Source organism: Schistocerca serialis, chromosome 3 (genome assembly GCF_023864345.2).
Source record: "Schistocerca serialis cubense isolate TAMUIC-IGC-003099 chromosome 3, iqSchSeri2.2, whole genome shotgun sequence".
In the NCBI taxonomy this organism is placed as follows: Eukaryota; Metazoa; Arthropoda; class Insecta; order Orthoptera; family Acrididae; genus Schistocerca; species Schistocerca serialis.
In genome coordinates, this window is record NC_064640.1 from 1002474886 (window position 1) to 1002485338 (window position 10453).

Genomic DNA, 10453 nt, shown 5'->3' on the forward strand with positions numbered 1-10453 from the left:
AGACGAAAAGCGGAATGCAAAATTTTTGGAGAGAAAACAGGAAACGTAATACACATTCGCATTCTAGTAGGCATATAAGCTGATCAGTTTAAATGATTGTAGTTAGGATATTGTATATTCCCATAGCATATAAATGTATAGGATTTATGTAATACTATGACATATGTCGTCGGAAGCAACCGATGCCACCCGTCTTCTTTGACCCATGACGTCACAAATATGGCAGAGACAACCATCTACTATGACTCCAATATGGCACCTATGACGTCATTATGAAAACATGACAACAAACATGAAAATATATCGAAAAACCAATACACAAAGCATCCACAAAAAACCTAATAAAACTAATGGGACAAGTGTGGGAAATTGGGGGTTTTTGGGTGGGGACAAACTAAAAGGCTGTTGTGGTGTGTGACATCATGACGGCGCGGAGTTTAGTTTGTGAGAGTGGCGTGTTCCTAGGTGTCACGTGTCGTGATGTGACACACCACAACAACCTTACATCACGGGTCAAAGCAGACGGGTGGGATCTGACACTTCCGTCAACCACATGAACGTTATAAATGGCAGATTTAGTTTCATAACTCTGTCATATGCAACTTACTACTGTTGAAGTAGCTGTTTGAAGGCTTCTTCAAAGGTAACTCTTGTTGAAACATGTTGAGATGTTCAGTAATGGGAGTTGTTGAACTTTAAGTTTAGTCATTGAAGTATATAGCGATGAAACTCGCCAAAAACAGGAAGAGAATGGCAGCAATACTGGAGATACTGTGGGAAATTTGCATTTCCAAAACAAGATGCTGAAATAGCATATGAATGTCTCACCTGACATTCAGAAAATTCGTAAATCAAATAGTGTCTAGTAAATTTACTCTTTATTACTAATCATTAGTACCATTAGAGAGTAAGTTGTTTAGGATGTAAATATTAGAATTTCAATGTTAGAATGGACAATTTTTATATCTTAGCTCCGCTGCTTAGAAAGAAAATGCTGTCAGTCCTGTTTATTGCAAAAGGAGTTATGTCTCTTACATACGTTATATTGTCCCATTTTATATGTGTGTTGTTCACAGTCCCTGCTCCCATCCCTGCCCTGAGGAAGTAATTACAGAATCAATAGAATCATTGCATAATGTTACATTTTGTGTGTGTGTGTGTGTGTGTGTGTGTGTGTGTATGTGATTCTGATGAATGGCTGTTTGGCTGAAAGCTTTGTTTGACAGTCTTTTTGTTGTATCTATCTGTGACTCAGCATATCCATTATGGATTTGTTATAATGTCCAGTTTTCTGTGTCTTTTGTCATTTATGTCCTCGTTCCCCACTGCCACCCAAAGAAACTGATAAATGAAATTGGTCTTATGAATTGTGTGTGTGTGGCGGGTGGGGGGGGGGGGGGGGGTAGAGGCAGAAGGGAAGGATTGCATTGCTCAGATTGGAAAAATCTATCTTAGTATTAAGAAATCCCAACCTAATCATGGATTTTCGATTATAGATTTATCATTGAGTCAACATAGCAGAATTAAAAAATAATTTGAAAGTGATGAATGAAATCAAAATATTTTGTGATTGGCTCTGCATGGGATCTGAACCCTGTCACACTGATCTTTTTTTGTTGTAATATATTTGGTTCCACTAATGCAAAACTTCAGAAAGAGTACACGAGATGAAAACTCCATGTATAAGGGGCAGTCAAATGAAAACAAGACTGATGGAAAAAAGTAACTAAACTGTTTAGTATTTCAAAAGTAATCACCATAGCTGTGAACACATTTATGCCACAGTTAGACAAGAAGGTCAATTTCTTCATGGAAAACTATTTGTGGTTGTCTATGAAACCATGATTGTACCCATGTGTGCACCTCTTGGTGTGAACCAAACGAATGGCCAAGCCATGATTGTACCCATGTGTGCACCTCTTGGTGTGAACCAAACGAATGGCCAAGAATGTTTCTTTAGGGCTCCAAAAATATGGAAATCACATGACGAGAGATTGGGACTGTATAGAGGTTGTGTGAAGGCTTCCCAGACAAAACTCTGTACCATAGTTTAAGCATCCTGCCAATAAAATGCCTGCCAAGGTTGTATGTGGGAAACACATGTTCTCCGTATAGTCCCAATCTCTCCCCATGTGATTTCCAAATTTTTAGAGCCCTGAAGAAAGACATTCATGGCTGTCCCTTTGCTTCAGATAAAGAGGTGCGTGCCTGGCAACTGCAAACATTTTTCCACAAAGGTGTTGACTGTTGTAAGGCAATTACAGTGGAATAAATGTGTTAACAACTATGGCAAGTACTTCTGTATTAATGAATAGTTTATTTACTTTTTTTTCATCTTTTTTGTTTTAATTTGGCTGCCCTTGTATGCCACTCTCTCTTAAGTTTGCGTTTGTGGATCTGTATACTATGTACACAATGCTCTATTATTATTTTACAGCATTTTATTTTTTTAATACTGTGTTCCCCTCAGAAACTTGCAGCTGTGTGCTGGGTTAAAAATATCCCGAATTTGATAGGTTTTCATAATCCAACTAGATTATCTGCAGTGCTAAAGCAATCAACAGTAGCTGCATAAACACTGATTGATATGCACCATTTTGGATTTGATAACTGCAGACTCACTTTTTTGAGGTGGGGGCAGCAGAATACATGCTTCTATTGTACAGATGATGAACTTAAAACTTAGCAAGTTCGAGTAATTCCATTTGCTATAAATCTACTTCATAGATAACTTTCTTATTTCTTTTTTATATTATGTTGGTTGTAGATGTACCACATTTACATAAAGCACCAGAATTCGTATTTAGGTGATGTTTCATCAGTTTATCTGAGTTTTGCTAATGCCAATGGTACAGTTAATTTTTCACTGTACATGTTATTTTAAGAGAAATCTGTAATTTTCTTTATTCAGAAGCCATATGCTCAGGAAAATATTGTGAGCTAACAATTGTTTATTTCCAGAATGGCATAAATTATTTAAAAGCCCTCATTTCACTCTATCAGTAAACATTTTATTATTTGTGAAAAATCATTAACTAAAACGTTATTCATAATTCAAGTGTCCACAACCAAAAAATAGCAATACTGTTTTGACCTTTAAGTATGTTTATAAAGTCATAGCTGTAGTTATAACTTTCTTACTGCAATTTTTCTGAACTAGAAAATAGCTTTGGTTATCAGAGTAGTTTGACAATTAAGAAATTAAGAAAACTACTATCCTGTTAAATTTACAAGATGCTTGGTAAATACCTATGGCATATCATATTTACAAGATGCTTGGTAAATACCTATGGCATATCATCTATCACATAGATAAACCAAATTATTACTTGCTTCCCCATAATGTCAGTGCCACTAATTTCAAAATTTTTCTCTATATAGCAATAGGAATTTAGGTCCTAGTAATTGTTACAGTAACTTCTCCATGGCAGAGTCATATTTATCTATTTTCATCTTAATATCTCAATGTAAAAATTCATAGAGTGCACTCATCCATTCCACATTTCAATGTCAAAGTCACTAATATGGGCAGATCTTACTGTTACAGTCAATCAGTGTGGTTATTTAATGGACTTGTTAGGAAAATCTGTCTTTAGTTGTCCACATAACTTCTCTGTGTTAAAGTGTTAGTAAAGCTTCAGTGACTGAGTTCTTTCAAATGCTATTTTCTGAAGATTTACTTTTTTATAGACTTGGATGACAACTTCACCATGGAAAGAACCTGTCACTGTTTAGAGTTCATCAAGTGTAGTATCTGACTTGGTTTATTTGAACTATAAAAATAGTAATAGCAGAAGTTAATCTTTATCATTGTGTGTTTTGGCACTAAGAAATATGAAGTGATCTCAAGTTGAAATCAATGATGTCATGTCCTTCACTGAAATATTAGATTAAATCTTCAACCAATTTCAGAGAATGAGACTTCAAAAGTTTAGCATTACAAAAGATTTCCAGCAATATAATGCATAGTAATGTTGCATAGTGTGTTTAGCTTTTCACTGGGCAACTGCAGAATCCCTAATGATGATGAAAAGCTTTCTAATGATGCACTAAACAAAAATGTGGCTACCCATACGACTAAGTGTGAGAGGAGTGCACATTAAATAAAGCATTTTGTAAGCAACTTCCTTTCCAACTGGAAAAACTGGTTGCCCAAAACTGCAATACTAAATGCTATACTGTACAGTGCACTCATTGACACTTGAAGAGTTTGTTTCTATTTTGTGAAGTAAATGAATCATATGAGGAATGAGTCAATTTTGTAAAGATTTCTGTTCTTCATATACAAGATATGCCTGTGAGAGTTACTGTTAAGTCAATTATAAGTTCATCAGGCAAATTTAGGAAAACTAAAATTACAAATGGGGGCTAGATACCTATACAAAGTGTTAATATGCACATCTTACAATGAAATTCTGGAATAGTCTACATAATAATGTTTTGAGTTTGTCGAGACAATGAATTCATAAACAATAAACACATTTCAACTATAGGAAACCTTGGCTAAATAGTGTTATACTGCTGAAGGCCAAATAGAATAAATAAAAAAGTACATGAAACCTTTCACTGCATTTGCATAAGTTTCTGGATTAAAATTATCTTTGACAGATGAAAAATATTGAATTCAGTTTGTGTTAATCACCAATTTTTTTATTAATCAGCGATAAGCATTATAGCTCTTGGATCAAACATAATTCCCTCCTTTTGACAAAATGGTAGCATGTTCTGATAATAGTATTTCTTTGGGTTAGTACACACAGTAACAGAACACTGTTGTTGTAAGAGAGAGCAGCAACACTTGCACCAGATCTACATCCACGAAGATGCTATCCAGCATAAATATTTTGTGATATCTACCTAAGACAAAGAGTTACAAAAAAGGACTCTGGGTTAAGTAGGTATAATCTTGTGTAGGAAGGACTTCATGTCAGGACATGATCCAAGAAAACATAAAAAAGATATTTACTTTCACAGTTACTTTTTATTTTTCATATACCATGAAGATTAATCAAATATGTGTAATAAGATACCTGATCACAATACCATTACTTCAGACAAACAAATATTTATGAATAGACACAAGTGGTACAACAGCCTGCCAAGATATTTTAAGAGCAGTAACTTAAATTTATACAGGTATAGTGAATAAGTAACATGGATTGTGAACTTCTCAGTACTGTATGGCATAGTCCAAAATAAAAGAGCTGTGATTTTACAACTGAGAGATAGCGGAGTCCAAAAACTGAATCTTACAATTCTGCAAGTGGCAACAACTACACACGTATTGCAGTAAACTATACAATAATTCACGATTTCAGTTTCAGATATCACTATGAGTGATTGACACTTACAATGAAAAACAAATTATGTACATTTTATGTACTCATGTAGAAATGACAAAAATTGTTTGTGTAAACATTTTGAAATCCCACTTGTGAAATGTGCACAATAATATTTTAGAGCCATGCTGGGACATAGTAGAGACAGGATAGTGAGCTGCTAGTTGCAGCACCTGCAGGCTATGCTGGGGCTGTGGGGGAACTGGAGTAAAGAAAAGAAGGGAGAAGGGAAAAGGATTCTGCCGGTGGGATAGAAGGTTGTGTAGGGCTGGATTGGGAGCAGGGAAGGTTGAGATCAGAGCGGTGGTGTGGGTGGAAAGAATCCAGTCAGTGAAGCAGTCATTGAATTTAAGCATATAATGTTGAGTGGCATGCTCAGCAAATGGGTGATCCAGCTTTCTCTTGGTCAGTTTGGCACTGGCCATACATGTGGACACACAACCTGCCAGTGGTCATAGCCATATAGAATGACGGAAAGTAGTTGCAGATAACTTGGTAGATCACATGACTTATTTCACATTTGCCCCTGCCTCTGATGGGATGGGAGATGCCTGGGACAGGATTGGAGTGTGTTGTAGCATGGGTCAGGTTTTGCATCTACTAGAGAATAAACCCCATGGGGCAATTGGTTTGGAGTAGGGGTGGAATAGGGGCAAACAAGGATATTGGGTGAGTTGGGTAGGCAGTGTATGTGGGGGGGGGGGGGGGGGGGGGGGAATATTTTTCATTTAGGACATGATGAGAGGTAGTTGAAATCCTGCCGTTCTCTGAAGTATCATTAATGAACTCTGATGATGGCAGAAAAATTGTTATGAACTTTCATTAACACAATACAAGTCATCCAATCTTAGCATTTTAAGAAAACTAAATTGTGTTGTTGCCTTAGTCTTAAATCAATATTTATGTCTCCTAGAACATATATCCTTCCCTTAGACCATTTTGTAAAAAATAAGTCAATTTTCTCCAAGTATTGTCCAAATGCTTCAATGTTAGTATCTGGCATACAGTACAAAAATATAGTTATGATTTTTACTGTGGGCTGTAACAGTGCAGCTGCTTCCATTGCTTTTTCTAGGCTTGTATCATCCACACTAAGGACACGTATTGCACAAGTACTGTAAGCCCACCAACGTTATTTATGTAGTCTCTTCTATGATGCCTCTTTGGTAGCACATCAGTCTGAAGTCATAAAGCTGAAAATCTTAATGAGTTCAGGATGGAATTTGCTCAAAAATGTACACACCATCACAATTTTGGTTTCACTTTTTCATATATTGTCTTCAAGGTCATATTGTTGGATGATGACCAATTTCGTAACTTCATGGGAAAAAAAATTACTATTCAAGATAGACTATAATAATTAATAATTAATAATAATTTGGCTAGAAAAAAGTGTAGTGATCTAGGACATTTTATGCATCTGCTTTGGCACTAATCTGTTTATGGGTACAAGTGCAGTACTGAACATCATGGGAGATCACGTAATATTCATAACTAATGGCTCAATCAGTTAATGAAGTAAGCTACTTTGTGCATACAAATTGGAGTAACAGAAGTGTAGCAGTCAAAGAGGAGTCAAAATATGCAATGTAGAATGTGTCTGCTTCTGAACTTTAATGAATTATCTTGTAAGTTAATTTTTTCCATAAAATTTTAACTATGTTAATGAAAAGTTGGAATGCTAGTCTTTACAATGAGTGATATCATCCTTACCAAATCTATTTATTAGCTCAAAATATTTTCACTGCTAATTACCATAGTAAAATATTTAATCACACATAACTTTTAATTAACATAGTTTTAAACAAAACTAACTGTATTTTTGCTGTCAGGTACTGAGACTGCAACTGTAACCATGAAATCTGACCTAAATAACAAATGGGCAGATTTATGCCTACATCACATACAAATATTATGGAAAATCAGAACCAAAAGATGCCCAGAGACAGAAAAGAGAGAGAAAAATTATTGGTAGTAGTTGAGGTGTAGTTAGAGCAGGTGGTGGATGCCAGCTTGATCTGCCACTGTATGCCAGGACCATTCTCCATGATATGTACAGTTGTAGTTTATCTTCACTGAGTCAGTGTTTATTAACACATAATGTAGTCTTCTTGTTTACACCTAACAGAATACTAAGATTAACGATTTTATTTTTTAATGACCTGACATTTATATACAAGAATAATCATGAGTCATCACCACAAAGGGTGAAGGTTGATTCTTAAACAGCAGCACATCATAGTCTTCACTTTATACATAAAAAAAATGGCTCTGAGCACTATGGGACTCAACATCTTAGGTCATAAGTCCCCTAGAACTTAGAACTACTTAAACCTAACTAACCTAAGGACATCACACACACCCATGCCCGAGGCAGGATTCGAACCTGCGACCGTAGCAGACTTTATACATAGTCTTCTGTTATAAGGAGATTGTGTACATATGACAGCAGCTAGCTCCTTGATTGCATTGAATCCAGATGCTCCCAGCAAAGTAATTTGCTCAGGACCACCCATAAAAAAATCACTATTCCTTTCTTGTTCTGGCAGACTTTCATACAATGACATATTTGTTTTCATCCAAATTTTGCATATTTGTTTTTTGCAATGTCCTACTAATTTAATTGAACATTTGTAATACTGTCCTATGAAAGAAATGTAATTGTTTCTTTTTTCATGGATTTCTCTATGCATTTGTAGCAGTAACAGTAAATATGGAAAGATGACCAAATAATGTAATACTTAAATTTCAGTCATTGCATGGAATGTAAACAAACATCGATATACTGAATTCATGTAATAATACCAGTTAGATCTTCTCAATTATTTATCATGAAATAAACTAGAACTATTTATTGTATATGGTTAAAAGACAGTATGACATTCCCCCACTGCATTTTTTGTAGATTACGTACAATGCACTCAAGAGATATGTACAATGCACCCAAGAGATACTTGTTTATTATCCCGTATGTGCTTTCTGAGTTTACCCTGCAGTTCGTTTTTATAACAAAAAGTGCACTAAATATGGCATGAACATAGCCATCATGCTACTCTATAAATCAATATGTTACATCTAGCTCCAAATAGCTTGCCACCCCCACAGCCCCACGTGTGTCTACCTTTTTTGTTACGAAGGTGTGACCATCTTAGTCTGCAGTAATCTGCTGAGCAGTGTGCTTGGTCCACTATCAGCAGTTGCATTAATTGTTAAAGGGATGATTTTCTTATTAGGCACTCCAGGCAGTTACATTATTAGTCATACTGGGACCAGCTCTCCATATGATCTTTTGCAGACTCGCTAATTGTAGCTCAGGAGTTCTGCTTTTGAGTAGGCCTCATCCATTGAACTGAAGCCCCCCTACCAGATAGTGCTCGCACACAACGAAACTGCAACCACTTCCACTGTACCCACCCATACAATACTATCTGCACAGGTATGGAATAATACTTTACTCTTAACACTCTGCTTCCACATTCAGCTTGGCCACATGCAACCGAACTGTCACCCAGCCACCCTAACCTAATCCTCTGGTTACAGTACAGATCAGTCATCACAACAAAACACCTATTCAATCTTGTTCATTTAGGGAGATAAAGTAGGTGTTTACACAACCTGAAAATTAATTTGCGTAAGAATATAGCGTCTGAAATGTAGTGTTACAGAAGAATGGTGAAGATTATATGTGTACACTGGATAACTAAATAGGTGGTACTGAATAAATTTGGTAACAAGAGAAATTAATGGCACAACTAAAAAATGGGACTGACTGTTAGGACACATCTTGAGGCATCAAGGAATCGTCAAGTCAGTTTGGTATTGGTGGGAAGTGGGTGAGGTAAAAATTACAGAGTCTCACCTAGGTTTGACTATTGTAAGCAGGTTCAAATGGATGGAAGTTGTGCCTCATCAACATGTAATGGAAGCTGTACCTTATAACAAAATATATCCAAGTTTCCTGAGTAAATTAATTACAGTTACAGCCAATGCTTTTAAGTGTGGTATCCTAATGGATTTTTGCATCAGTACAAATTGTCAGAATTGCTTCCAAAGGGTATGAAATAAATGTCTGTATCATTATTATTTTAAATTAACTATTCTCATTTCCAAAATTTACTATCAACAAACATTTGATACAATAGTCAGTGGATGTAGACCCATTTATGACATGGTTCCAGCATGTTCAAGAAAGCGTAAAAAAAAAACACCATCTGAACAGCCCTTGAAGGCACAGTGGTACTAACTGGCTGCCGAGTCATCCTCAGCCCTTAGGCATCACCAGGTGTGGATACAGAGGGGCATGTGGTCAGCCCACCACTCTCCCAACTGTTGCAGCTTTTGTGACCAGTGTTGCTAGTTCTCAGTCAAGCAGCTTCTCAATAGGTGTCACAAGGGCTGAGTGCACCTTGCTTGCCAACAGCACTCGGCAGACCCAGATGGTGACCCATTCAAGTTCTAGCCGAGCCCAACAGCTCTTAACATCAGTGATCTGACAGGAACTGGTGTTACCACTGTGGAAAGGCCATTGGCCAGGAAAAATATTGGTTTCATTTTTTATTGTGTTGTGACCAAAGGAAACTAGAGTGCAATTGTCTTGCACATGTTCCTTGATGTATTACATAACTTACAGACATCAGCGTGTTTACACAAAAACATTAAATACAAAATTTTTTTAATCATTATGGGCTCCAAATATTTAGGTTTTCTGTGTAATATTATCATTCCTAGCAGATTTGTATGTTTGTGATATTTTTTATTTCAGTGTTACAAAATCACTAATTAAAACACGTATTTGAACACAGGAAGCAATCTGTACAGGATACTCCCTCAAGCAAAAATTCACATCCTTTGACAGTACTTTGCCAGTGGTGTTACTAATGCAATATACCTTATGCCCTTTGTCCCTGCAAACCTAGTTGAACCTGGAATATTAGACAATGAATGCCAGTGTAATAAAATCTCAGTCAATACTATAATGTTTAATACAATTACAATTCCACATTTTGCTCATCTTTACTCATGGTACATTTCCTATGCCACAACTGAATAATAAATCTGTAAAAATGTAACTGTAAAGATCACAGTACTGTGTGTAGATATACCATCAATACTGT

General features: G+C 36.2%; 1 pseudogene; it reads right to left on the bottom strand.

Annotated features, from left to right (window-relative positions):
* Positions 1-9750: 9750 nt before the first annotated feature.
* Positions 9751-9869, bottom strand: LOC126472037 (5S ribosomal RNA; annotated as a pseudogene).
* Positions 9870-10453: the final 584 nt, after the last annotated feature.